Source organism: Osmia lignaria, chromosome 4 (genome assembly GCF_051020975.1).
Source record: "Osmia lignaria lignaria isolate PbOS001 chromosome 4, iyOsmLign1, whole genome shotgun sequence".
Taxonomy (NCBI): Eukaryota; Metazoa; Arthropoda; class Insecta; order Hymenoptera; family Megachilidae; genus Osmia; species Osmia lignaria.
The window spans coordinates 10,242,675-10,270,265 of NC_135035.1; the positions used below are offsets into that span (position 1 = coordinate 10,242,675).

The 27,591-nt window shown below is 41.1% G+C and overlaps 1 long non-coding RNA gene across 3 annotated transcripts in view; it reads left to right on the forward strand.

The window, feature by feature from the left end:
• LOC117603297 (uncharacterized) overlaps nt 1-27,591 on the forward strand; it is a 74,909-nt gene that overhangs the window by 36,454 nt on the left and 10,864 nt on the right. The window contains exons 3-8 of one of the 3 annotated variants that reach the window (XR_004581189.2): nt 6,490-6,642; nt 6,792-12,139; nt 12,355-12,562; nt 12,636-12,773; nt 12,846-19,821; nt 20,143-20,319. This is a non-coding gene — a long non-coding RNA (uncharacterized LOC117603297). Of the gene's footprint in view, nt 1-6,489; nt 6,643-6,791; nt 12,140-12,354; nt 12,774-12,845; nt 19,822-20,142; nt 20,320-27,591 lie in introns of all 3 variants that reach the window. The other 2 variants (XR_004581190.2, XR_004581188.2) reach the window with 2 other exon arrangements.

The window sequence follows — 27,591 nt, forward strand, 5'->3', positions numbered from 1 at the left end:
GACCTTTGAATATTTCACCGCGACTTCCCACCTTTCTACATTTTCTTTTGAATTATTTAAATATCTACGATAAATTCTCGTGCCTCCATTTGTTTAATGCATATAAACCTGTCGACGAGATTAATAGCTAGTCAAAATCCTTGGTCTCAAGGTCTAGATAAAGCGATCTCATAGATTTGCAAATGAATTTTTTCGTTGTCTAGACACTTACTGTCAGATTTCGTTTTGAATTACGAGGAGTGCATCGTGTTGTAGAAACTGGGTAATTAAAGTTTTTTGAAGTTGCGTAAGTTGATCGTTATCTGAGTCGTTCATGGTGGGAACGATCATTGTTATCAAGGATACGTTTACGTAATTAAAAAAAATTTTCATGTCAAGATATTCTAGAGACAAAACACCTGAATCAAGGTTTACCTTGCTTTGCTCCCATCGCTAGATTCTATGTACACCAGACGACCCGTGTTTCTTGCAGGACCTTTGTCGTTAGAAGGATGTTACGAAGGAGAAAGGAAGATGGCGATGAAGGTGAAAGGGGAGTTGCGTTGAGTGTGTGAGAAGGATTGCCGGAGATGGTGGGTTCGCGCTGACCTGTGACCCGCACGGTAACTCACCGCCCACGTTGCACCTGCTTCGCCGGCTATCGCGCTGCTTTATTGGTTTATCTCGACTGGCTCGAGGGGTTTATGAACTCCCACAGGGTGAGATTTTACGTGAACCTCGGCCTCCGTGTACCACCTTCTGGGAACTGGTTATATGTAGGCCTTGATCCTTTTATTCTCTTCTCATTCCCCGCCCTTTTCGCGACTGGCTACACTCGGTATAGCTCGATACTCGAAAGCTGAATTACGCTCCTGATAATGAATTTCAGACCACCCGTTAGAGAAGTAATTTAATTAAGGGACTGAATTGTTGAAAATACAAAGAGTTACGACTCTTTTAAATATTTTTCTTACTGGTAGATTTTCATCTGACCCAAAGAAAATTAATGTAATAGCTTTATTAAATGATTTCTTGATCCTGTATCTTTGTCTTTCGATAAGGACTTCGATTTTTAATTATCTCGTTTATTGCCAGATCGGGAACCATTATTAGCGGCGAATCTCTGCTTTGAACCGACGATAGTAAAGCCGCACAGTGCCACACACGATGCACTTTCTAAATTATTACAGTCGTTAGTAATTAGTCGTGCGATATGTTGCTGGGTCGCCAGTGGTACGGTCCCCCAGCGAATTTTTTAGATAGAACCGGAATGTGGCCGGCAAATTTTATCGGTATCGTTGGAATTAATTATCGTCGGTCCGTATGCTGATTAAAAAGTCCAGATCCGAAAGGCAGATTGAAGTTAAACATAAGTGTATAAACTTGGTGGCTAATTTAGGCTAATTAAAATTGTTCCGTTAATTTGCTCCATTTCGCAGAATTTGTCTTATGGAAAGAAAAATCTATTATCTAATTTAAATAGATAATAAAACTAATTGATTTGAAAAAAGTATACTGCATATAAAATAATGGGAAGTTCGAGCATTAAGGAGCGTGTGTGAGATTTTTCGAAGAAGCTATAGTAATCTCGAGCGCGATCTTGATTCTCTTGTCTGATTTCGGTGAAAAATACTTAACTGCCATTATCGCAACTCTCCTCCTCGTTTCTTTGCCGCAGACGAATCGAAGACTGTTCCTTTCCACGATAACCAGCGAGATATCAGCGATCTCAGCAACGTATTTACGCGATTCGTGACCATACCGAACTGGTTTCGGTCTCGTCTCGATAAGCGAAACACACGCAATGGCACCGTGTACCTGAAATTACTTCTTTGTTACCATTTCGTTCGAATCGGCGATTCGAGGATCGTCGGTATACCCTGTGGCAATCGAAGCTTCAGACATTTGAACACTTCAGACACTCGCACCGATAAATAAACCCTCATTTTCTTGCAAAATTTATCGCACCATGTCCTACATGGATGCGCTCTTGTTTGCACCTTTTAAAGAGCCCCGTGCAATGATCGCACGATTCTCGTACAAATTGCAATCTCCGCAGAGGATACCAATGTTGTAACGCAAAATTATCAGGACATTCAGTGAATATACACAGAATGGACCACACAGAGTCCGAAGTTCAGCTTTTGCACGTAACGTGGCATCGATCGACCAAACTCACGGTATAATTCGCAGCTTCCGGGCGAATGATGCACCGTACTGAGTAAGGCATTATCGAATTTCTGATTCGACACAGCCGACCCTCTACCTGCCTGCACGTCGTCCCGTATAAATATTTAACAGCTCGGTCATTTCATTTTTAAAATACAACAAATGATTTTTGTTGGAGAGATGTATAAAAATAAGCTAACATCGATCAAAGGTGACTTAATCCTCGCGAAATTAAACTGACCATATACATACTCGTTGCAGATCGCTAAAGGAATGATGCAGGCGTGAAAATGTTTTATATACTGTGCAACATTCCCTTCCCAGCAGGCTGGAACGTGTTGCAATTAACACGATCGTAGATCAGAGAATTTTTCAACTCTCACGAAATAAAGTGATCGAAGATGTAAAGCGGCCACCTTAAAGAGCGTTCGTCGCTTCGGTGAAACCGATCGTAATTAACGTCGCGAGGTTTAATTGAGACAGCGTTTTAATTAACCTGTTATATTAAACTGCCGATCAAGAGAAGGTGACGGCACTGAACGCGAACACCTCGGCGAGATTGACCCGTCAAACAGGTGGATGCCGATGATCCGACGTCGTGTCGACATTTTTGCAGACGTTTCTGACCCCAGGCTATACGCACGGTTATCTACGATCGACCGAACGAATTCGGATCGAGCCACCATCATTTCCCGTTACCACATTTTGGTTCCAGGCATTACTGTCATCATCATCGAACATTTTGGATAGTATCAGCCTCGCTCTACCTTCACCTGTTGCCGTGAAGGGTAATAAGGGGTTGAAGAGGATCATTTAAAGCGACCGACGCTGATATTAGTTAAAAAATTTCCAGGGATTTCATGGTAGATAGCTTAATTGAAAAGTAGCGTGCCGGGGATACACGTTCGTTTATGGAATCTTGAATGGGGTTGATAATGGGGTTGAAATTTTGTTGAAGATTGTGAAAGCTTTTTAAAAACACTGGGATTTATTTGAAAGAAAATTAAATTAAAATGGATTAGAAAATATTTAATAAATTCAAATGGCCGATTTTTCGACGATCCCCATCACTTCATTAAGTCCCTCGCGGGACGAGAGATTATCGATTTTGTGCGGTATCGATATCCAGCCATCGTGATCCCTATCGTTCACTGACTCGTGATCGACCTCCCAAACAGGCCGGCTGTCCGTGCAAGACGAGCCAAAACGACCTGAACATAATGAAATAACCATAAACATGCTTGCACCATTATCGAAGTATCTTCTTCGGTGGCCACCGGTTTCATCCGGTCCACCTTACTTCTCCACGGTTTTAATGCGAATTCTAAACAAATTCCTTGCCATTTCTGGCAACGGTATCGTGGACACGACATTCCGGTCGTTAAAATTCGTAGATCACCGTGGTTTATCGTATTCGATGGTAAGCTGGAAAGCATTATCAATACGCGTGGGAAATACCAAATGGTGAAAGAATTACTCTTTTTAATAAATTGAATTAAGAATATTGTAATCGAAATATTCTTTATCATGATTTTCTGCAGAAGAATTTTATACAATTTGTTCCTCCTTCACTACCTTCTCAATTTCTACACGAAACAGCAAGTATTTAATGTCCACGAATGTTTGAATTAAAGGCCATTTGAAGGTATCTAAATGTGCAAGCATGGTTCAGTTGGATGCAATTAAGGTTGCGAAACTGAATGGCCGTAGAAATCGCCACATCGCCAGCAGACGCAGGCGGAACGACTCTTTCGCCTGGTGGCAACGAAGCGGTAGCTTATAATTGTTTATTCGGTCACGTTGAAATACGAGGGTAATTTCGGATGTCGTTAAAGGCCATTAAACGGAATAACCACGACGACCAGCCAGATATGCATTCTTCCATCTTCCCTGTGGTGCAACGCCGTAAATCCACGTTTATTGCCGTCGAATTCGAGACGCGAATTCTCTCGCTTCTACGCTCGAACGATCCTTCGAAATTCGCGCGAGCTTATTGCCTTGCGATGTTGGATTTTAATGGCCGGATACGCTTGGATCATGTGTAAACATAAAAGTAACTACTTGCAAGGATGTTATATTGTAACTTGCAAGGGATGATTCTTTTTTTGAGGTTTATTTAAATAAAGACAGAGGTAGAAAATTTATTATACAATCTTCAGATCGTATGAAAAATAAAATTCACATAATATTTCAAAAATAATCTGATTTACTGTCACTGGCAAAAAAATTCAATATACTTCGGTTTCTTTTCCACCAAAAACGTTATTTTAAATTTCATCTCGCAGCTCTTTCAAAGCCCATCAAAGCATCGAAAATCACGTTCGTCGTGATTCAAGCTTGATTTAACCACCCCGCCAGAAACTTGTCGTATTTCTGCAACATAAATGCTAATGCCTCATGGGTGAGCCGGTGTAGACCGGTCCCGTGATGAATAGCAACACGCGTTCACGGTGTTAGTCGCGGCTTGTTCGCATATTTTTTAGACCCGGTGAAATTAATTGGAAATTAAGCGCGCCGTTGATTCGCTGTTTTCGGTGCCGGCCTGGCCGCCGATGTATATCTCTGATCTACGACAGCTCGTTTCTAGTTATTGGTCGTTCACGGAGATCCCCTTTCGCGTGGATCGGCCGTATATAAATCACCGGGACGTGGAAACACGAGCGAAAATCGCTTATTCGCGCGAAAGAACAGTCGAGCTGTTTGAGCCGAAAATTTTATTACACGCTGTTGCCTCGTTTCAGAGATTATAAATTCAATTAAATCTGAGAACGGCTAGGTTGCTACGTTGTTAATGGTTAATAGCGGTAATGGGGCATGAATTTCCGCCGTGTTTTCAACGGATCAATCGTAGTCAACTATTAATTTTGCATAAAATTAATTAAACCCTTCGTCACTGAAGCGCACCTTCGAAATACTGTAAAATACCAAAGTTATTTGATCGAAGACTTTAACAAAATATCGAGGGATTATTAAGTTCCTCTTAATTTTAAGCTTCGTGTATCTGCTTGTTCAATTAAAAACTGAGTACGCCTCCAACGATACGGCACATTGTAATCGGTCCGGCCAATAATTTCGGAAATCCTAATTAAAGTTAACGTCTTTAATTTCACGCGAGTGTTGCACTTTTCAAATTACACGCTGCTCCATCAAGGAAGTTCGATTGACGGTTGTTCGTAATAATTCGATCGATTCCTCAACACGGGCCTGTTATTAGCGAACTTTATGGATTGGCACGGATTGTAATTAGGTCTTTATCGATGATTATGGCGCACAGATTTTTATGGTTTTCATTGGTCGGATGATTGGGCATAGATTGGTAGGTGAACACCGTTCGGGTATAGGTGTTAAATGGTTTCGGTGGTTTGCTAGCCAGAGAATGAAATATCGTAAAATAGCAATAAATTAGACGTGGCGATTTGTAGAGCAATCAAAAATTTTGCAATCAATATTTCTAAGTTTAGAATGTTTCCAAAGGTTTTGATTTCCTTTAATTATTTTAGCAGCCAAGTAAATGAAACCATTTCTTCCTGGAAATATTATAACATAAGTAAGAGCTGTGTTAATAATAAGGCGAAATTATATACTTGTCGGTGCTGTTATTTAACACCAGCTGAAGGTGAATGGTGAAAAAAAATTGGCATTAATTGTAAGGGATCCCCGGAACAAGCGCATCGTTCTCATTCATCGTAAACCGCAAATTGATTCCGTATGGTGATATTTCATACCGTGTCGCGTTCTTCATCTGTCATTCTCGCCGTTCTCTTCCCGACATGAATCACGGTTGCTCTGAAAGAGAATCATTTCACCGACAACTTATGACTGCTGCAGACTGCTGCTACTAATGAATGAACGGAAGCTGTACGCGCGGACCGACTATCAAGACGGTCAAGATGGTAAGATAAGATTCATCGTAAGAGAAAAACAGATGTAAATAAAGCTGCTTGATCATCTGATGCTTTAACGTGTGTCTTAAGGTTTCACCGTGTTGGATGATTTATTTTTTTCGCCTCCAATTTAGATCAAGATAGCACCGGTCAAATTTTGTAATGACTCGGATATTCATTTCGAGAAACAATTATTAATACTAGAACGCATCAAGCTTGTCAAGATGATAGATCTCGATTCTTTTGTCCAAAAATATCATTTTCGTCCAGGAAGGTACACTAATTTATTTTCAAGGCTTTAATAATTTATTTTTATTTAAAAGTAGATAACATCGAATTTTGGTTGTTTTTCTGAAACTTTCAATTTCAAATATTTTCTTAACACCTAATACCTGTTGATCCTAGTGTAATTATAAATATTCTAATTAATCAATTAATGTCTTGAAATTGTTCCCAGGATAAATGCATCGAGGCCGAGCAGCCTGGTTTAAAAGAAAGTAAGAGGGGATGGGGTGCAGGTTTCTTGCTGAAAATCCGAGGATGTCAACGCCAGTTGACGTGGTTGAATACATAAATCGCGTTCTTGCCCGGTTTCACTTGGAGATAACAGGTAAGAGAACAGGTTCTGGTAGGTGAGCGTACACGCTGCCGGGCGTTACATAGCGAAGACAGAGATGATCGTTTGATAACGCACAGCCTGGTCTTACGTCTCGAAGAACGATTGTAGTAGCCTCGGTTGATGTCCGTAATTTCCGGCAGACGTTGGTGTATCGTTGCGAACAAAAAGAAACAAGGGGAAGTTGTATCTGTTCGAAAACGGTCGAACGAATGCAGCAGGACAAATTAATTCATAAGGAGTACAAGTTCAATTGAAAACTTCAGATCTTGCTAACAGAACAGATTATTTCTAATGAACACTTGGAATGAATAATTACACTGTCGGAATTAGAATTCGAAATCATTTTCATGTCATTGCGAGAACATTGCCTAATCAAGTGATTGCAATACTCGTCTTAGAACTTCAACTTCAACTTTATTTCAAATTTTATTGTAATTTGAAAAATTAAATCTGAGAAGGGATAGAATTCAATTTAATTTCTAATTAGAGCCCATCAAAAATCAGTGTATTATCAAAACCCTATAAATCGCCTGGAGGACTCCCAATAAGGTAACACGATCTCATCAATAAAAATTAATTAGGAATCGAATAAATGAAAAACAAGCGCGTTACATCGATATCGAAGGAATATCAGCACGGTGGTCAAAGAATCAAGTCGATGCAATCCTGTTGGTTCCTAAACCACTCGCCGGATACTCGTTCCCGTCAGGACGTGGCCCATTTTTCAAAATCGTAATTGCATTTTTTTATTCCGCTCGCGGCCTCCCAGTCCCCTGGTGGTTGCTCGTCCTGTTCTTTCTGGCGATGCGTGGCTGCTGTTGCTGCCACTTCTGCGGACCTCGATGGCCCGGGAGGCAGGCATCCATATTCATGCGGAATAAGGTGCAATTAAACTCTGCGAGGTGTCAGCTACGAGGAGGGCATTAATCACCCAACAAAGCCACATTTGACGCACTAACCGCCGCGGATACCATTACACACGAACCACATAATAAGCTTGCATTACGACGGAATGATAATTTCACCGGCAGGACTGTAACAAGCTGCTTTGTCGCTTGATTCACTTCCCTTTGTGCTCGTTCGCCTCCTCTTTTTTGGCAGGATTTCAGAGAGATACGTTTGCAAGTATGTAGCAAGAAATTCTTGACAACAGTTGGGTAAGAAGGTTCGTGGTGAGAGTCGAAGAACAAAGGGGAAAGTGGGTGAAGAAATTGAAGCGAAGGGTGAGACTTAATTAAGACCGATAAAGTTGTCACTTTAATTAGAGTTCAGAATTTACACTAATTTTTGAATCGAATATATAGAAGAAATAAAAACGGGGATCATCCGACTTTCACTGTCCATTCTGTTTAAAATAAGCACCGATTAATCAATTAGAAGCATCGATAACCCGCAATCTTTTTTACAACAACGTTTACCTTAAATCCTCTGGAATTATGTCTACAAGGAGAGGAAAGTAATCGCTTGAAATTACGAAGACACCAACGGTCCTGTTCGTCCCAGTTTTTTTCACGCGTTCCATGAAAATTTCATAAGGTAATTCAGCTCCGGGATGGCTCGGATCGAAGGTAAAGCAGGAGTACGTACGGTGAATTTTTCTTTTATTTTTTCAACAAGCCAACGGTAACACGCGTACAACGTAAAAATACTCGAAAACGCCTTGAACAAATTATACCGCAGGTGGGCCAACCTTGGCTGGGAGGAAAGTAATGTCTACATTTACACGCGAGCATGCAAATTGCCGGTGAATTTATTACTTATAAATGTGAGATTATTCCCCGGTGATTCATCTTTATTATAAGGCGTCCGCGCACCGGGATAGCGGCTTAATTCGTTTTGCGGTGTTATTTTTCGCGTGAGATTGATAATCGGTTCACGGATCCAGAAGCGTGTCGATCGGGCTCGATGGTTTACCGAAACGAAAATCGGCGACGATTTACATCGAGAACCGGCGAACGATTAACCATCGGCGAAACGAGCGGCCGCCTAATCCGGAGCCTTCAAATCAGCCGATGATTTAGAGGAGAGTCGCAATTAATCTCGGCGTTATCGTTCGCTGAGATCGAAATTGCTCCTGCAGTCTGGAATGATCAATTCGGGTGGACCTCGACGTTGCTGCTGTTCCTTAGTTCGAATGATGTGATCATTTTTCGGAACAAAGACATCTTTCATTTTCGTCTTTGCATTAGTCATTTATTCTGAGTTTTTTAGGTAGACAACATTTTATTTACACCGCCAACAGACAACATAATATAAAACCAACCTTGAAAGACAATTTAAAATCTGCTACAATATCTGTAAAACATAAAAATATACAACAAATTGTAAATCTACCTTACCTAAATAATAGGAAAAAAATCAATTTTATTTAGAAATTTCTTTAGAATCTTCAACGACGCCGCGTCAAGACGATTTCGAAAGGTGGTTCACTCGTTTGCGCCCCTTCTCACCTCCGTCTCTTCTCTAATCTGAAGAAGGCGAAGGAAGAAAGTGCAAATCACGATCCGTCTGGCATCGGTGAAGCTAGTGAAACGCGTGAAAGCGGTACAGGGTAATGTTCGTTTCAAAGTCCTGTAGGTGTGATCCACCATAATGGCGTGTCAACGACGCGAAACGTTACGAATCAATTTGTACGGTTTCAAAGACGTGAAACGCCGAAATGACGTTCCGCGTGGTCTTCGATCGAGCTGGGAGAAATGACTGTTGAAGAAATTCATCTTGCTCATCGAAGGGGATCGTCGCACCGTTCAAAGAACCATCTCCTCTCCGTGCATGGAGAAATATTGAACGTCACGATCTGGTCGTTTGGCGATTCTGATGCTTTAGTGACTTTCGGCAAGTAATGGGCGAAATTAGCATGAACAACGAGGTGAGTGGTTCTGTCTTTCAAGGTCGTACGATGGTAGTGGAGATTAGGGCTGGTTGCCTGTAGGGGTAGGTTGACTAATTGTTAACCCTTTGAGAACGAATCATTTTTAAGCTTGCATAAAGTCCACATAATTTTTAAAAAATCCAAAACTGAAAAACTAGCCTACCAACCATGATCTCCCCTAAAATGAATCGAAAATTTTGAAAGAATGAATTAAAAAATTTTCTTCTTCCTAGCGAAGATTTTACAATTTTTCTAGCATTCGCAGAGCAAACATCGACTGCATATAGTTTTAAAGAAAGTGTTACGTAAATTTTCTTCAACAGTGCCTGGCAGCAATCGTTCGAAGAAGGAACTGGTGGAATGGGTACGAGGAAGGAAGCAAGCATCTCCTCGCTCGTAAACAACGAATCCTTTTCAGAAGGGATAAGACCGAGCCCACGCCAAGTGGCGCATCTGCCGGCTCGTTATCTAATGGCGGCTCATGCCGGCAGATAATTGAGCTCTCTGCCACCTGAGGCGAGGCTCGAATAGATGCGGCCTTATTAGGAGCGATGCTGCGTTGTCCGCGGTAGCCAAGCCTCGAATCGTTGTTATGTATCGATTCTTGATTAAAACCCACCCTCGGGCTGCCACCTCATTACGCCTTCGAACGAACAATCTTTCAACCTCCCTTCGATCCTTCCCTAATACGACGTTAGGTGTGAAATGCAAAATCTTAAAGAATTTTTGAAAAAAAAAAAAAAATTTCCAAGCTGATATTATTTGTGTAATTTGAAATAGCTGTAACCAAAGGATGGTGAATTTATCGATCCCTGGATCTTATCGATGACCGCTTGTTAAGCAAACTTCCAACGTGACTGATGCAATTGGATAAGCAAATTGTTCCCAGGTCAACGTGTAACCTTATCTACGATACAATTACGATATCAGTGTGCCTGTTCACCGTGACTGCATCCAATGATAGAAACTATCCCATGTCTCTTGAGTTACGGGGTTGTAATTCTACTTCGGAGGAGGCTGAACGCATAGAAAGCGACAGCTGCAATAAATATACGCGTCTCCATTGAATTGCATCGAGAAGGAAACGTTGGCTCACGGCCAGTCTTGCACCTTCGTACTAACAGATTTTACCCTTATGAAATCCAAAACGTATATTTCAGCAGTAAATTACAGTGTCCTTTCAGACGACAAGGTGGCGTAGCGAAAGGTATACCCTGTTAGGATCCACAGCGAACGTAGTTTAATAGATAAAGTTTGAGATGGAACATGGAAAAATGGTTATTTAGAGATGTTTAAAATAAGTGAAGTTTGAAATGATTTATAGCGAAAATTTGCAATATTTTTATCGTTATAAATTTAATCCTCAAAGGTGACTTTCGCCAGATTCAGAGGTAACTCTGTTCACTTTTATGGAAACCGTGTATAGAGTCCCTAAGGCTGTTGAATAAGTCAACGAATGGAAATGGCAGGGACACTTTACGGTTGTAAATAATGCAAAACGAAGAACAGGCGAAAAATTGACGGTCTCAGTGTCGTATTCGCCGATTTTTCATAGAGTATCCCATTTTCAAGAAAAACGACGCCTATAAGAGGTTATCGGAGCGTATGGTTTCTCCACCCTCGGGGAAATCGAGCGAGATCGTGTCAATAAATCGGATGGCGTGCGCGATTGCAGCCAGGGAAAAGAAATGGAGAGGAGAAATCGAAGAACGCGATGGCATCCTGAGAGATCGGCAATGGAAGGTGGCCGGGGGACACGATTGTAACGATCGAGAGCAACTGGTCACGCATTTCGAAGATTTAACTTCACCTTTCAAGAAGCGTTTTACACCTTTTTTAATCCAGTTACTGGTCGATAGACCATTTTATTTCAGACCTGCAGAAAATTTATGGAGACTTCAGTAGTAGAAGTCAATAATTTCGCAGGCAAATCATCTTAATTCGTGCAATTTGCATATTTTACTCCAGCTCCAAGTCTTCTCCATAATCCAGTTGACACGGGTCAAAAATTAAAGACCAGAGGTACCATTTCTGTCCCCCTTCCTCGCAAATACGAATCGGTATCTATAAGAGCAAAAACGGAGAGGACACGCTATCTCGATAACGATGTCGTCCGATTTCTTGGCTTCCTCGTACATCGAGCCATTAGAACGACGCAGCGCGGTTGCAGGTGAATTTTGGCCGCGGTAATAATCTAATAAATCGGCGAGAAAGACGTATGCTCGGCTGCTGTGCGGCCGAATCGAATGCCGTTCGGTTAGCGGGCCGCATTCCCGATTCGATGTTTACGAGGCTGACCGGCCGAAATTTATGAAAATTATTCGCGGCTACCCCGATTTCGCGTATTCATGCAGCGATGCCCACTCCACGGCCACACGACATCCGGCCGGACCAACGTTCCCATTGTTCTCCCCGCGACATGTCGAAATTTCCATACGCGACGGGGTTATCCAATAAACTCGGACAGAGGCATTCCGGCTCGGCTTACCCGGAAGTTGCTTATTCCCGACGATCCTTTTGTTCCAGGATAAGATCCTTTGTACACGATCCTGCTGGACCGTGTCTTTTGGCTCAGATATGCGCCCCTTACGAGTAGAATTTTGGGAATGGTCTCAGGTAAAAATTTTTAAACGAGTGGAGATTTTATATTTTTAATACTGAAACTATCAAATCGGTCAAAATGACTAGTTTCAAGTTTCTTATTTTAAATTTTACATTTACAATTTACATTTTCAATAAAAGATTCATTGTTCCTGAATAATTGCCAGCAGGTAACATCCGATCAAAAGTGTTGCGCTGTGCGGTTTCGTTCACTTTCTTCCTGTTTACAGATGCAAGTGTTAACCGTTCCCATTCGAAGAGGAGAAATAAAAGGAAATTCGACTGGTGCAAGTGTGTTTCCATCGAGATAAATGCGAGCATTGCGGTGACTATCGTCTCCCTTCACTGGCCATGTTCTTCATATCCCACGGGTCTCGCTGCTATCTGCGTTTCTTCATCCGTGACCGGAAATATGCTTCTTGCTATATAAAAAAGAAGGTGTGGAAAGTTGTGTGTTAACCACAGAATCATCTGGCTTATTGTAGACCATCGAATGTTCGTATGATTTCAGCTGCTTTAATATCCGTCCCCTTGGCCACGATTATCCAGACAAAAACATTTTCGTATCAATGTTTCAATGGCAAAAAATTTAATGTCATATTTGTATTGCTTTATTTCTTCAGACTGACGATACAGGGAGAAACGAAATGTATAGTGTTCTTATTTGAAGACACAGGATGGTACATCGATTAAAATCAAATATTTAAATGAACTTTTTCAGGATGTCATGATCCTTGGTGCAACCATCCTCCTCTCGTGGATTTACCACTGCCTTAAGGTGCCATTCTTGAGACCTGGGTGCTCGTCTTCCTGGCACAGACTCTTGGCAGCAGGTGGTTCCTCTTGCAAGATGACTGGATAACCAAGCATCCGGTTAAACGGCGGCACTGGAAGCGCGTAACTTAAGGTACGCCATTAACGTTATCTCGTTCGTGAATAAAAATGGCTTGCGATGGAGGAGTGTGAATCGCGAACCGACTGAAAAACACGGAAAGAATGGAACCTCCGGTGTTTCTTAGCTGACGCTCGAAGAAATCGAGTCTCTTCTCTGTTCTCTCTTCGACGCTTTCCAAGAACGTTGACAGCCGGGTTCTGAAAGTGCTCGTTTGGCGCTGAATTATCTCTGAACTTAAGTCCCTGTCTGTTCGAGTTTCTGGAGTTTCGATTGAACGTGTGAGTCTTCCAGACGCTCGAGCACGCTCTTGAGACGAACCGAGAGATTGAACCAAGTGTGGCGAAGTAATTGACAGTCAGACGTCGAAATTATCCAAGTTGGATCCGAACAAAGCAGCTTATTCTTGGTAAGGAATAATTTCCGATTTTCCCAGTTCCCTGATCTCCCATCTCTCAATTTTACAATTTTAATTTCCCATTTTCTCCACATGCCAGTTTCCGGATTTCTCATTGTTCTAATTTCTCGATTTTTCAATTCGCCAATCTCAATTTTCCATTTCCCCTAATTTAACAGTTGCCCAATTTCTCATTCCCCCATTTGCCAGCTGTCAAATTTTCCATTTTGTCCAATTTGTCAGCAGTTAATTTTCCAATTTGTAAGATGACAAATTTCCCTATTTATCTATTTTTCTAATTTCCCAATTTCTTGGAAATATGTCCCATTTGATCTAATACCATTCCCCAGCGTATTATCTTTCTTACTCTTTTTTACAATTCCATGTCGACGTTCAATTGTTCGTTACATCAAAGAGTAGGTCGGTGATTCCTCTTCGAACGTCAATTAAAGAGCAATTCAGAAGATACGCGCGCTTCACTTTCCTTCCCTTGATGCTCGCGAGTACAGCAATAAATTTGTCTTTTTTACGGTGCCCTCTGTTAACCGTGTTTCACGAAACGCTGACCAAGCGGTTCAAATTTTATTCCCTTTCATTACTTATTCTTTGACGAGCAAGGTTCCACTGGCGCAACGCGCAATCTTCCCCTGTTGACACTAATTGAACGGACCGGAATAATGCAACGATCTATCGTGGTACCGCTGGGATTTTCCCGCGGGAATCAATCAGGAACGTTTCCCTCGATGGAGAATCGTCCACGTCGATGTCATTGCTTAATGGACGATGCTCGCTGAATGAAGGAAACACGACTAATTTGTGGCTCGACATAATCGAACGATCCAATTTTCGATATCTGTTGTTAGTCCAAAATGGTATCCACGAATATGGTGCAATTTGTGTTGCTTGTGTACCTTCAATTACGACAGAATATTAATTAACTCTTTGACTGTGAAATGAGTACATTTACTCTGTTGTACATCCATTAGCCAAGCCCAATAATAATATTTCTCTGAAATATTCCAAAATATTTCATCCATTCTCTATCAAACTTTGAAGATTTCAAATTTGTATGCTCATCTTCATCGAGCTGTTTCCCAAAACGTTCATTAATCAAACTGCGAATCGACTAGCGAATCAGATGCACCAATCGACATTTCCTCGAGGACATTAATTGACCGCGTCAGGATAATCCTGAGGTCCACGAATACTTTCCCGCGGGAGCTAATCAAAGGTAGGCCGGACAAAAACACGGATTTATGGGCAGTAGGCGGTACAAGGATCACGAGGGGCCAAGAAAGCAGGAACGTGGAAGAAGGGGACGTTGGGTGGATAGATAAGAGGGTGGAACGAAGCGAGGAAACGAGAAAAGAAAAGGTAAAGACGAAGAGAAAGGTCTGCTGTTCTCGAGGGACCGCCGTCGAGGCAGCAGTAATTACTTCGCGGCTGCACCGAGGACGATTTTTTTGTTTGCACCGTGCTAAGTGTGTTCCTTAATTGAATTTAAGGTTATTTAATATGCTTTTAGCCTGCTATCTGGGTCCTCCCCCTTACATACTTCTGGAAACACGAGGCCCGATCGATCGGGCCGGGTACGCTCCGTTTCCCTTCTCTCCAAACTTCCACGCGTTTTCTCTCCTCGTCGGCGGTCCGTCTCGGCAAGACGTCACCCATAAACCTGCTCGGTCCTGAATTATGTCCGGGGCTTATCGAAAATACGGGGCTTAATTTCTGCCCGCCGTCGTTTCGATTATAAAGCGAGAGACTCGCTCGCCGAGGGAGAGATTTAATTGATGCGAACGGACGACCGATTGTCTCGAACGCGCTCTTTCCGCCGAACCACGAGCTGCTGTAAATCCTCCGGAAATTAACGATTCCATTGCTGGATACGAGCTTCATTCGGACCGGTCAAATTTGCCGATTCGCAGTTGGAATTTCAGAGAGAGATCGAAAGCTGCGAAAGAGATTTTTCGAATTTCATTGACGAGAGATTTATGAACTGGGAATACAAATTGATGGAATTCTTTCATTTCATTCAAAATTTTTCCCTCGATATTTTGTACAATGTTTGAAATAATAAACGCGGCGAACGATAAAAAGTAACAGTATCGATTTAAACGATCGCCAAAAAATCTTTAATGCGCCATGGGGACATTCACGCCCGGCGTATAATCGATTTCACGAAGCTACCCGCGAAATTAATCGGCTGCTGAAAAACTAATTTGAATATCAAACGACCAGGCTACCGGGTGTAAATTACTGTCCTCGGCCGTGACAGAGATTCAAACGACATGCGCCAAAGTATTCCGCGAATACGCGTCTTAAATCAGAATAAGGATACCTTGCTTCGTGTACACAAGGGGACAAGCAATGGCGATTGCGATCCCTTCTCGATTTATGGGGTGGTGGTAAACAGCCGGTGTAATTTACCCAGCCTCCCAGTGTTTGTAAATAACGTTCTGGTTAGAAACTAATTACCACCGGCCAACCAAAATATCAATTCTCCGTCGATTATTTCGGTCATTATATTTCACTGGTTTAATTAAAAAATAATAGTATTTAAATTGTCAGCGACGAAGGTGATAATCAACTTCAAAATGGAAAGTAATTTCTGTTGATTTCGAAAATAAAATCGATAGTCCAAATTCTAAAGAAGAACGATGGTAATAATTATTGCTTTTCGGTTGTACAAAGGCATATACCGTTGAATTAACGATCATGGTTACCTCGCGCACGGTTTTGTGTCAGACTGATTGACACCACGTCGGCTTACGTAAAAGCCTGCGGCGAAATCTCTCCGAAATAATAAGCAGGGTCGATTTGAAATCGAGTTCACTGCCTCTCTACTTCTTTCGTGCACCTTCGATCAATTGTATTCACGTGGGCGAAAATGAGAATCGGGATTATTAAGTGGATTATTTAACCAATTTCCCTCTATTTTATTTTATTTATGTAAAACACTAAATCCTCGAATATTCGTATCAATCTGACAAATAGAATTATTATAATTGACAAATTAAGGCTCCGTGACCAAAGAATGATACATCGAATGCCAAGTTATATGAAAGTATAATACCGAGATTTATATTGTTATATGAAAGCAAACGTGATCGAAATTATAATCCACCGAAAGATCCAGGTAAGAAGCTGAAAATTTCGACACGGTCCACGTGAACTGACCCGGAGATATCATATTTCTCGTTGAATCTAATTTATTCCGACAGGGAACAGTCGAAGATTTCTAGATTTCGTTCTACCTGCGAGACTCTTAAACTGCCAAGTCGGAAGATTTCTGGGGAGGAGAAGTTATTACGACACAGCGGGGTGCCCGACTATTTCGTGTTACTACTTCGAATAACAATTACACGCCGAGCAATTATATTTTCCCCCGGTGATGTCGGTTCTACGAAAGAATGGCAGCTATCATTTGCCTGTCAGAAACAACACGAATAATTATTGCTCCCCGACGTGGCTTTAATTAAACGACCAATCGAAACAAGACGAACATCTGCGTCGGTGTTGTATAAATAATTAATAGAGGAACTCGTTTTCATCAAGTTGTTCCATGATTAATGAATGATACTGAACCAAGGTTCCCCTAAAATATTAACAAACTCCTCATCTTTAGGGAATTACAAGAAAAATTCTTGGAGATTTCATGAATCGTTGATCCGGGAAGCCAATAAACTTCAAAGGCACGCATAAACAAAAAAGATACAAGGAAGAAGTATCGAAAAAAAGTGTCACAAGAGTGGCGTATCGTTCGCGTAGAACAATAAATCGTGTCCTCTTGAGGAACGCAGGTGGTGGTCAAGGAAGAGGGCTCGTCGCCGCGTCAACTTTCGGTAATTAATCATCGATGGAAGATGACTATCACGGCTGAATTATCTACGTGTAAACTAGCCGTGTGGCTTGTACCTCTATTGTATAAGCACTCAACCCTTCCATTGTGGCCGATGAGAAATCGGCCGGTTTTCATATCCGTGGGTTTTGTTTTACCGCTTCCATCGGACGCGTGCGGACCTACCGTTTCTTTTCCTTTTCTCCTCGGCAACGGAGAGAAGATATCGTCGTAACGGCGAGGCCAGGAAACGTTGCACCGGTGTTTGTCGCTGAATACTAAACGTCTGTAGAGAATATCCCGTCCCGCGGACCGAGACTCTTTGCAGTCGACGCAGTAAATTGCATCGAATGAATGGGAGGCGAACGTGTAACGTGATATTTACATTGTAAATAGTTTTACAGTGGTACTTCCTTCGCGCTGCAACGTGACACACGCGTTTTTCAAACGTCAACCGCGACGTGAAATAGCCTCGATTTTTAATATCAACATCGTACCGAAGGAAGGAGAGAGTAAATCGAACCTGGCGAGCTATTTGTCATAGTTTATTCCAGGAATCGAATTGCTATTGTAAATTCTAGAGGAACCATCGTTGTTAAATTGCATCGCTTTCATAGCTGTCAAAATATTAACATCAATTAAAAGCAATTATTTCTTTCTTCTTATGGTGGTACCAAACGTGTAATTTCAATTCGAAAATTACGGTTCTCGTGTCAAATAATTTGAAGACCCTGATTGTTATCTACGAAAGAAGGGTGCTACGGCAGAGGGTTAAAATGGATGATACTGTGGCTTCCTTGTGACACTGGTCATTTACGAATGGAACCTCTGAACATCGTGATGTTAGACAACCAATTATCACAGACACCGTCCACCAAACGGAGATAAAGATCGAAAAAAGGTCATAAATGTCCTTTTTCAAACACCTAACATCTATGAACACCAATACAAAATCTTCGCTGTAAATTATATTCCCATGGTGTTTGAGCTTGGAACAATTTTCATACTAATGAACTCCACAAATTTATATCTAATTGGTGTTATAATTCCATAGAATATGTTCTCTCTTTTATGAGTTTTTGATTCCCCTGGAATATGAAATTTAATTGTTTTTATTCCTGACAGAATTCATTATGTTAAACACCTTGAGAGAAATGAAGTCAAAGCTTAGCAAAGTGACAAAAAGCTCTAATCATCTCGCAGAATTAACTAACTAGTCCTAAGGTGTCCGAGATGAGTGATGCGGGGAAGGAAAGAATGTCGTAGGACAACGATGTCCCTTAAGAATCATCACGGTGAAACACCTGCCTTGTACAAACAATTTTTCATCATAACCATTCCTCGCATGTATCGTCATTCTCGGTCATTCGTCTCGTCGTTCGACTCACGACACCCATCCATCTACTTGTTATGGGGCTTTCCTGGGTCCCTTTTATCCCTTATGGCATCGGTTCTATCATGAATCTGTCGCCCATCAATTTACCTTTTTATTTAAATCAAAACCTACGATAAGAAAAATATGAATCTATGTTTCAAACAACGTAGAGTATATTGTTTAAACGATTTTTGTGCGGAACCCATCGAGTTCCATCGAATCCTCGCATAATCCTCTTCCGGCATTCTTGTTCAGGCGTGCCGGAGGAGCAGAAGTAACATGTTTTCGCTTCTCTTTCTATGAAACACAGTGGGGTATCATTGTGCGATGACGTCTGTGTACAAAATACAGTATTGACACGTTCAGAGATGATCATTAGGGCTCATTGTTGACAGTTCGCACGTCGAATCGTCACTAAGGCTTCGTCTCGATGTCCTGTCACGTTCTAAGGAGATCAGTTTCGAAGGATTTCGAGAAACAGGCATACGGCCTGCTTCCTGTCTCGTTATCGACCGTTTGCCAAGTGAATAACTCCTCGGTTCGGTCACGTTTTGTACATAAATCCAACCTTTTTCCTTCTTTCCTATCGCAGCTTTGCGCAGTCCTGGGATAAGATGAGCTGAACTAATTCAGACATCAATCTTCGGGCAAAATGTATTCTTCTATTCCGAATAAGATTTTCCTCGTTATTGTAGGAGTCGATTTTTCTCAGTTGTCGCCTCCTTGTTCTCTTCTTCAAGAACAAGCGACAATGTTTTTCATTATTTTTAAAAAAGAACCGTCCTACAGAATGTTTATGTAGGAATCGTTAGTTATGGAATGAATTTTTCAATAAATATTCAGAATGATGTATCAATGGTATAGCACAGGTGCAACCATAAATTCCAAAAATTGCAGCCCACTTGGTAGCAATATGTATCCCCATCGATTTACCTGTTGCAACAGGTAGATTCCACTTACCTGTTCGTTCCAGAAGCTTGTAATTAGCCTGAAAACATTTCGAAGGAGAAACATTCGGATCTTCCGTGGAGTTTTAATAATTGGAGAAGGTGGAACGCGCTTCGTCCACGTGGACGAGGAGCTACGTGAGCGTGGCCAGACGACATACCTGGGAAGTACTTAAATCTGAAGAAGCCCAAGGAAAGACGAAGTGGAAAGGAAGCGAGAGGACTTGGAGAAGACTCCGCAATTACAGGTACAGCCCTTTTAATGGACTAACCGGGAAATATTCCGACCGTTTTCGCCGTGCCACGCGTACCTACCTTCTGTTCGGACAAGACAATTAAAATTAATTGTCCTTCTTGTCACCGTACGCCGATCACCTGAAAATACTCCTTCTACTCTTGTTCTCCAGCTGTTCCGTTCGTGCACTTTTTTACCGACTCCCTGCGATCACGTTCGTGTCAGTCAACTGAAGGAATGTCTTTTTCCTCTTTAAATTTGCATCTTCTGAGACTTTCTATGTTGCGTGTATTTCCCATTAACGTCTTTATTCAAAGATTCGTGTTACTTTCAGATTACAGGAAAGAAATGTGACAAGTGTTCGATTAAATACACGAAACTGCTTCTGCCGAGCAAGTGTTATCAATTCAATTTCCGCGCCAAGGATCGGTGTCTTAATTACGAGCCACTTAATTAAAAGAAATTTCCTGATCACCTGTTGATGACCGGCTCCTTCCGTAATCTGACTAAGGTATGAATTTTAAATCTAAATTAATTGAAAAGTATAAAAATTTATTAAAGATACTTTCGAATGTCAATCACTATTCCTAAGTGGTGTTAAAAATTGAAAAGTCCAAATAGCCAAGTGTTTTCTTCGCTAAAATCATGTTCCAACGTTCGGTGAAAGAATCGAACAAGCTCGTGAAACGCTTCTAGCAACAGGTTTGCGCAATTAAACGATTAATGATCGGAGATCGTCGATCGAGGGAGATCATGGGAATCAGAGCACTGGCCCGGCTCCAGGCGTTAAATGCATCTGCATCGTAAGCGTCTGTCTCGTAAATTTCCTCGACTATACTCCTGGAAATTCAATAATGAGCCATCAGGTACTTTTATAAACCGTATATCACGAATTGAGCGTTCGATTACCCTCTGTCGCAATTGTATCTCGTATTCCGGCAACGTCGAGTAAACTAGCGACTTTGATACCATCTTCGCGATAAGATCGGTGAAAGTTGCGAGTGAAATTTTTATTGGAAATTCTGGTTTAAAATTCTGCATAATGGTAATCCCTGGCTATCAATATCAAAGTAAATTTTTAGCAAAATTTTCAATAAGAATTCTGATCATTTTACGTTTGAAAGGTAAGACGAAAATATTTTGTCAGAGCCTTCAAAAACTTTCTCTTCTCTCGACAATGAATTATCAACTTCTTGTATACTTGTCACTTTAAAAGCAGACTATGTTGTACTTGATTAAGTCGAAACGTAGGATGAAGTGACAAGGGAAGAGAGTCTCACGATTTCTCCACGAAATTTTTCGATTGATTTGACGGATAAGGGAGCAATCGAAGGAGGGAAGTTTGCGTCAGCGTAAATCACTGTCAACGTAAGTAGAAGGCGGCAATCGATGTACAGGTGAAACCCACGGCGCGTTCTATCCGCCAATAAAACGTACGGTAATTGACCCTTAATAATCTTGTCATGACGAGGAATTGCAGGTTGATCTGCTCGTTCGCCACAGCGCTCTGTTATTATCCGCGACGATTTAATTACAAAATTAATGCGTCCTATTAACCGAGTAAGCACCAGCAGATGCGTCCCTTCAGAACAAGAGGTGGAACGAGTGTTCTCACGGGTATCCTATTGATAAATCCTAATTATTCTCAATTTTCTTTAAACTATGTATAACAAATTGTCTACATTTGAAATCTGATGCCTGAAATTTAAAATTTATAAATTGAGATTTGAAATTAGGAACTCGAAGCTTTAATTTGACATCTGAATCCACAAAAGTTCTTCTAATTGTTTTAAACAATATATCTCTATAAAGATGTCTAACAATTTGTCAACTTTCAAGCTTTCAAGTTACGATCAACACGCGATATCGAATCAAAGAGTACTCGATAACGATGTAAGTGCACGTTTTCAACAGCTGTTGATACTCCAGCTGTGCCATCGATTTTAATTAAACGACCGATTTATCTTACCTCGGATTACAACGTGCCGATTACAAACCAAAGTATCGTCGCGTGCAAGCAGCGGGTTCTCTTCGACGATCGCCATGGGTGATATCCGTGAATTGATTTTAAATCGAACACGATAATTGTTCGTGCAGTGTTCAAAATATAAGATTCTCTCATCCCTCGTATTTATTTTACTAAGGGTAAATTTTATCGTTTTCTCCACTGACCATTCAATTACAGAACGGAAATGATACAAAACACGTAATACCGAGAAATTACTCATGGATATGTCTGTTTCGCGTGTTTTTAAGTTTGGCCACCGGCGGACGAAATCGCAGTTCCACGGACCACCCTGAAAACCGTATTAGGTTTAATACACCACGCAAAATCTCGCTGGTAATGACTGGATAGCTACGGTTATTACCAGTCCAATGCTACCACGTCGTTTCCTCTGACCAATCGAGCAGACAGAATTACTCTCGATTGGCTGGATCTTTCTTGATACCGAAACCGTGTGGAACGCTTTAATATCCTTGCATCTCCATAACTCGAATCCTTTCCTCTTCGATGAACTCCTAATCTAAAGGCACGTAGAATCGTCTAACAATTCGGCGAGCTTCTACAATTTCAAACATTCCAAACAAATCCACGGATAGTTTCGACGATCGCAGTCCCTTTCCGACAAAGTTAAATTGAGTTTGGAACTAACGACGACGAACGAGATTATCCTGGAATGATTCAGAAAATTTCGTAGCCAGCAATTTCGCTAACTTTTACCATTTAACTAACATCGACTAATCTGTTAAAATATACATTTTCAGTGGTGCTCTTAATTCAACGATGATGTTCCATTACTTCGTCTGCCGGTTTCGAATGAAAAATTTCACCCTTTCTAACCCTTTATTTATATATCAGACCGTAAATCCAACTTTACGTAAGCATCAATTTAAACTTACGTCACACCGTTTCGTAATGAAAGCGATTAAGATTGCCCAGGGTACGTTAAGGTTCTTTCACGGCAACTTGCGCATTGTTTCAGCCGGCATTGAGCATCGCGAGATTTTCCTTGCATGTCAACGAAGAGGGCAGGTGTTTCTTTCGCTTCCTTCACGGTCGTCGCGTGGCAGAAGCGGGGTCGAGGCGAGACCGAAGCGAACTTGAAGCATGACCGGCTCTGTCTCCCTTTTTTCATCCTCTTCCACAGTCAAAGATCAGAGGAAGATCCTCGATACCTTCTCCTTTCTTTCCGCTCTGTTCTGCGATACCGTGTCCTTCTTCCTTTCTCGACCATCCAACTCTACTCTTCCTTGTTCGATGTCCGTGGCGTTGTTTCTCCTTCAACCTGTGCTGTTTGCTTCGTTCTTCGTCGTGGCGAGTGCCCTTGTCCCTCTGGTTCTCCAGAAGAACGAGAACTGCCATTAGAAGCACCCCGTTCCATGTAATTTGACCACGGACAATGTGGACCACACGAAGCGCGATGCTTACCTACGTCGCACAGAGGTTCTCACAAATGGTAACAATGGTACCGATAAAATAATTAAATTTCATTCTTCGCCATGAACGGTGCATTTATTTCTCTAATTAAGAACGAAAATAAATTTCAACCACATTCTCAGAGGGTAACATAAAATATATTTATTCACGCGGTGCAGCAGCTGAGCAAATTTCTTTAATCGTTCGCTTTCGATCACGTACCATCGGCAATGGTTCGGTAAATCTTCGGTAAATCGCTGAAATTACGTCATGTTGGATTGCACAGCAAGGACAGGATGGATTCTTTTCACGTACCGTTTCGAAGCAGGTGCACGCTCATAAAACGTGTTTCGATCAAACGTTTCGCGACCGCTTCATGCCTTACATTATTACTGCATTACCGTTGATGCATTGCTCGTTGCACCGCGTGCATTATTACCGGGGTTGCGCCGTGGCTCGATACCTGAAAATCTCGATTCCTTGCCACGATGAAATTACAGATCAGACCGGGCCATCGAGTGTACACAGTCGCCACTGTGACATCATCGGTAATAATTGAGAGGCTTTTTATTACGGAAATCAAGTTCCGAGAAGCTGATTACAACGTGCAGCTGAAATTTACTCGCCACTGATGTAACAGGAATTAATTCTTGTATTAATAATCAGAATGTTCACGGTTGTTTTATAACCAGAACACCCATGTACCACGAAAGTTCTGCTTCAAATGAATATTCAAATGATTTACCGAGTGATTTTGAGAAAATTTAATAGGAACTTATATGAGAATTTATGGTGTAATGTTTGAGGATCACTGAGGACAGATGCTGCTTCTCTATGCAGAGCAAAATCGCCGTTCTTCACTGTTCAGCGAGGCTTCGTCTTTGAAACTGGGTTCCTCGCACGCGCATATAATTATAAAACGATCATCATCGTTCTCCTCTTCGTCACCGGAAGAATTTTACCCTCCCTCTTCTTTCTTCCTCGAGAAGATTTCAAATCTGCCGATTCATTAAATTAGAACCGGAATTAAGTTCCATCGCTAATGAATCGTAATTTAGCAGCAATTAAGAGACATTAAATTATTTCATTTCTTCCGCAGCTATAAAATCTCTTTGATAAAAATATGGTCTCACTTTCAAGTACCAAAAAACCAGACTCTTCATCAATCATCCTTAAAATTTCCATAATAACAGAGTATCATTTATTATTCAATTCGATTAGGTGTTCGAGGAAGCTGCAAATTGTGCGCCTAAATATGGTCTGATGAAAATGATCTGGCCATTGAATTTATTTTATTCTCGTGGCAGGTGGTGAATTTATTTTTTTAAATAATCGAGCTGTTGCAAAAATAATATAATAAATTGTTAGAGAAAATGCAATTTCAGAATACCGAGAATAAGATTGAATTCATTTTTCAATATGAGTTATTAAATGTCAATCTTTCGAGCATTGGACACGTGATAAGAAAGGAAGAATAATTTTTCATTGGACAGAAAGATCCTTTTGATTGATATTTCCTTTTCTTTTCTTCTTAAAATTAGTCTGTGAAACAGGTTCCTAATTTCATCAAGGGCGGACATAACGTCAAAATTTGCAAAGCAATCAGCATATGGCATCTGGTATCAGATTCAATCGTGTCTTCATTAATGGAATCATTTTGCGCGCAGTATGGTCACAAAGTCATCAAATGCGCCGTCCGTTCGCGGAGGTCCATGTTGGGATTAATGAAGGTACTGCCGAATCACTGGCCCAAGATAGAAGCTGTTGCACATGCGAGCAGACATGGTAGCCACTTTTGACTGACTTTCAATTAGCCAGCTTTGACCGTCACAGAGGTTCTCAATTCAAATCATTTTAATTGCGAGCAAATGACTCGAGTATTTCTGATTAGGTAATTAAAGAATTCTTAGTAACATGGATGATGGATTTCTATGGAGATTCAAGCACCACCCAAATAGGAGTAAGAAGGCAGGATAGAGGAACCATAAGTGTGTTAAAAAAAATTGAGAATCATCTGCAGGAACAGGTTCATTCGATTCATTAAACTGTCAGGAGGTGAAGGATAGCGAAGGTGGTACCCTAAGGAGTAATTCTTAATTGTTGCTATTACTTACTTGCAATGTACACATTCAAAAGTGCATATTCACTGATTTTCAATGATAATCGAGAAGAATGCTCAGCATCACGGTCGTTGGAACATTGACTTAATTGCTTAAAGACAAGCATGTAATGTAATCAAGTGTCCTTTCTTAATTACTTAAATCTGATATTGTAATTCCAATTGAAAATCTTTCATTGCCTGCGAAAGATTCTGCGAAACAATTCTCGACGTGGTTCTCGTGGAAAGGAACCGTGAATCGCGAGGACCTTGCACTCGCAGAATCACGTTCGTCCATGGTGGGGTCAGGACCTCGGTTTCCCACAGATTACGACGGGGCATGCTCAGCAGGGAATGCCATTACATTTGCGATCGTCGATCTTTATGATTCCATTCAGCCAAAAAGGTCGGGCCAATTTTAAAACCAGCCTACCCTCGCTGAAGGATACGAGTCGTGCCACGATCTTGGAACAAACAAACCGTATCGGTGAAAGTTCAATGTAATTCAATTCGATGTTCATTTGCATAAGTCTCGGGCAATATATAGAAGCAGCAACTACGAACGGTATTACACGTGTCATATATCAAACATTTATATCGGTATGTGGGGTAAAAGACCAAAATACTGGGCACAATATTAATTTTAAAATGTGATATTCTCTTCATAACACTTGAAATTATAGATTTCTGAACACGCCTATATCCCCTTTTGGGGGCAGACGGCTAATTGTTTAAAAGATATTAACAATTACAGTTAGTTACTCCTTACATTCTGAAGTATGACAAACTCACACATACAATTCGCAATCTAGAGATCCACGGTTCAAATCCTTGATTACCAACATTTTTTTTTTTTTTAATGATAATTTGTCTCTTTTTGAATAACTATTACATATAAATTATCATAAAAAAAAAAAAAAAATTGTTGGGAACTAAGGATTTGAACCGAGGACCTTCAGATTGCAAGTCATGGATCCGCTCTGTGGTTAAACACATGATGCGCAATCTAAAGGTCCTCGGTTCGAATCCTGGGTTCCCATTTTTTTTTTTTTTTTTTTTTTTTTTAATAATAATTTGTTTCTTTGGTCAACTATTACAGCTGTGCTATAATCATTGCATTTGTTAATAATTAATTACATACACTGCAATTTTTATAGAATTTAAGTTATTCAACACTTGGGTAGTTCTCCGGATAAGTAAATTAAGACACATACAAATTTTACATTCCGTATATCAGTGGTGCAAATAAGAAACTCTCATCGCGGGCATTGAAGTCTCCAGCGAATTTCTTTCAAAATAATTCTTGGAACAATCAGAAATTTCAATGGCAAAGGATTAAGCTTCCCATTGATCCATTAGTCAGGTCGTTAAAGCGAACGCGATACGGGCGTTGAAGTCACCAATCATTGGCTCGACATTTATTTAACCCTGGCGAAATTCGTTCTCCATGGACAGATCTGAAGTGGAGGTCGCGCGTTATACGAGTCCACTCTTAATTGGGTTTGCGCTAGGCGAAAGAGCGAAAGTTAATCTGGGACGCGTTTACGATCGCAAAAAACTATCGACTGAAATTGGAGACGTAGCTATTAGTCCAGTGGCGTGTCTAGCGGCGATAGTCGAATGGATATTGGCGGTGTCCGATCAAAAGGCGAGGGAATATTTTTTACCTTGCGAGCCACTGAGCTCGTTGCTGGAATGAGTTTTCAGTATAGGATTCGTCTCGGTGATAATACCCTAACGGCTACTGGTTACTGCTCGACATATAGGAGACCGAACGGTAGGTCAAGGTAATCCGATCCTTCGAAACCACCTTCCATCGTAGATTATGCCATTACCTTGCCTTCCAAGGTATCCCTGATCACGTTCCATTGTACGGTGAACCAGCAATGACTTCGTTCCATGAAAAAAGAACGGAGGAACGTGCTGTGGTCGAGGGATTAGAAAATGAGTTAAACGAATTGAAGTGTGGTTTTTTCGAACAGGTGCAATTTGCATTTGCAATATTAGTCTGATCATTCACCGTGTTATACTACTCGCAATATAAAATAAATTAAAACTGATGGGTAATTAGATAACAGAAGACTGAAAATGTCGAACCTCGTCGAAGCAAAACCAATCGTTCGATCCTAAACATTTTCTCGAGGCACAGATGTTACGCGGAAAAAGCAAAGATTTCCCAACTCCTTTTCGATCCAGCGTGGCTGAGTTACGAGGAGGACCATGGTCCGAACAACTCTTCGCCCATTGTGCGGTTAGAAACGCCTCGC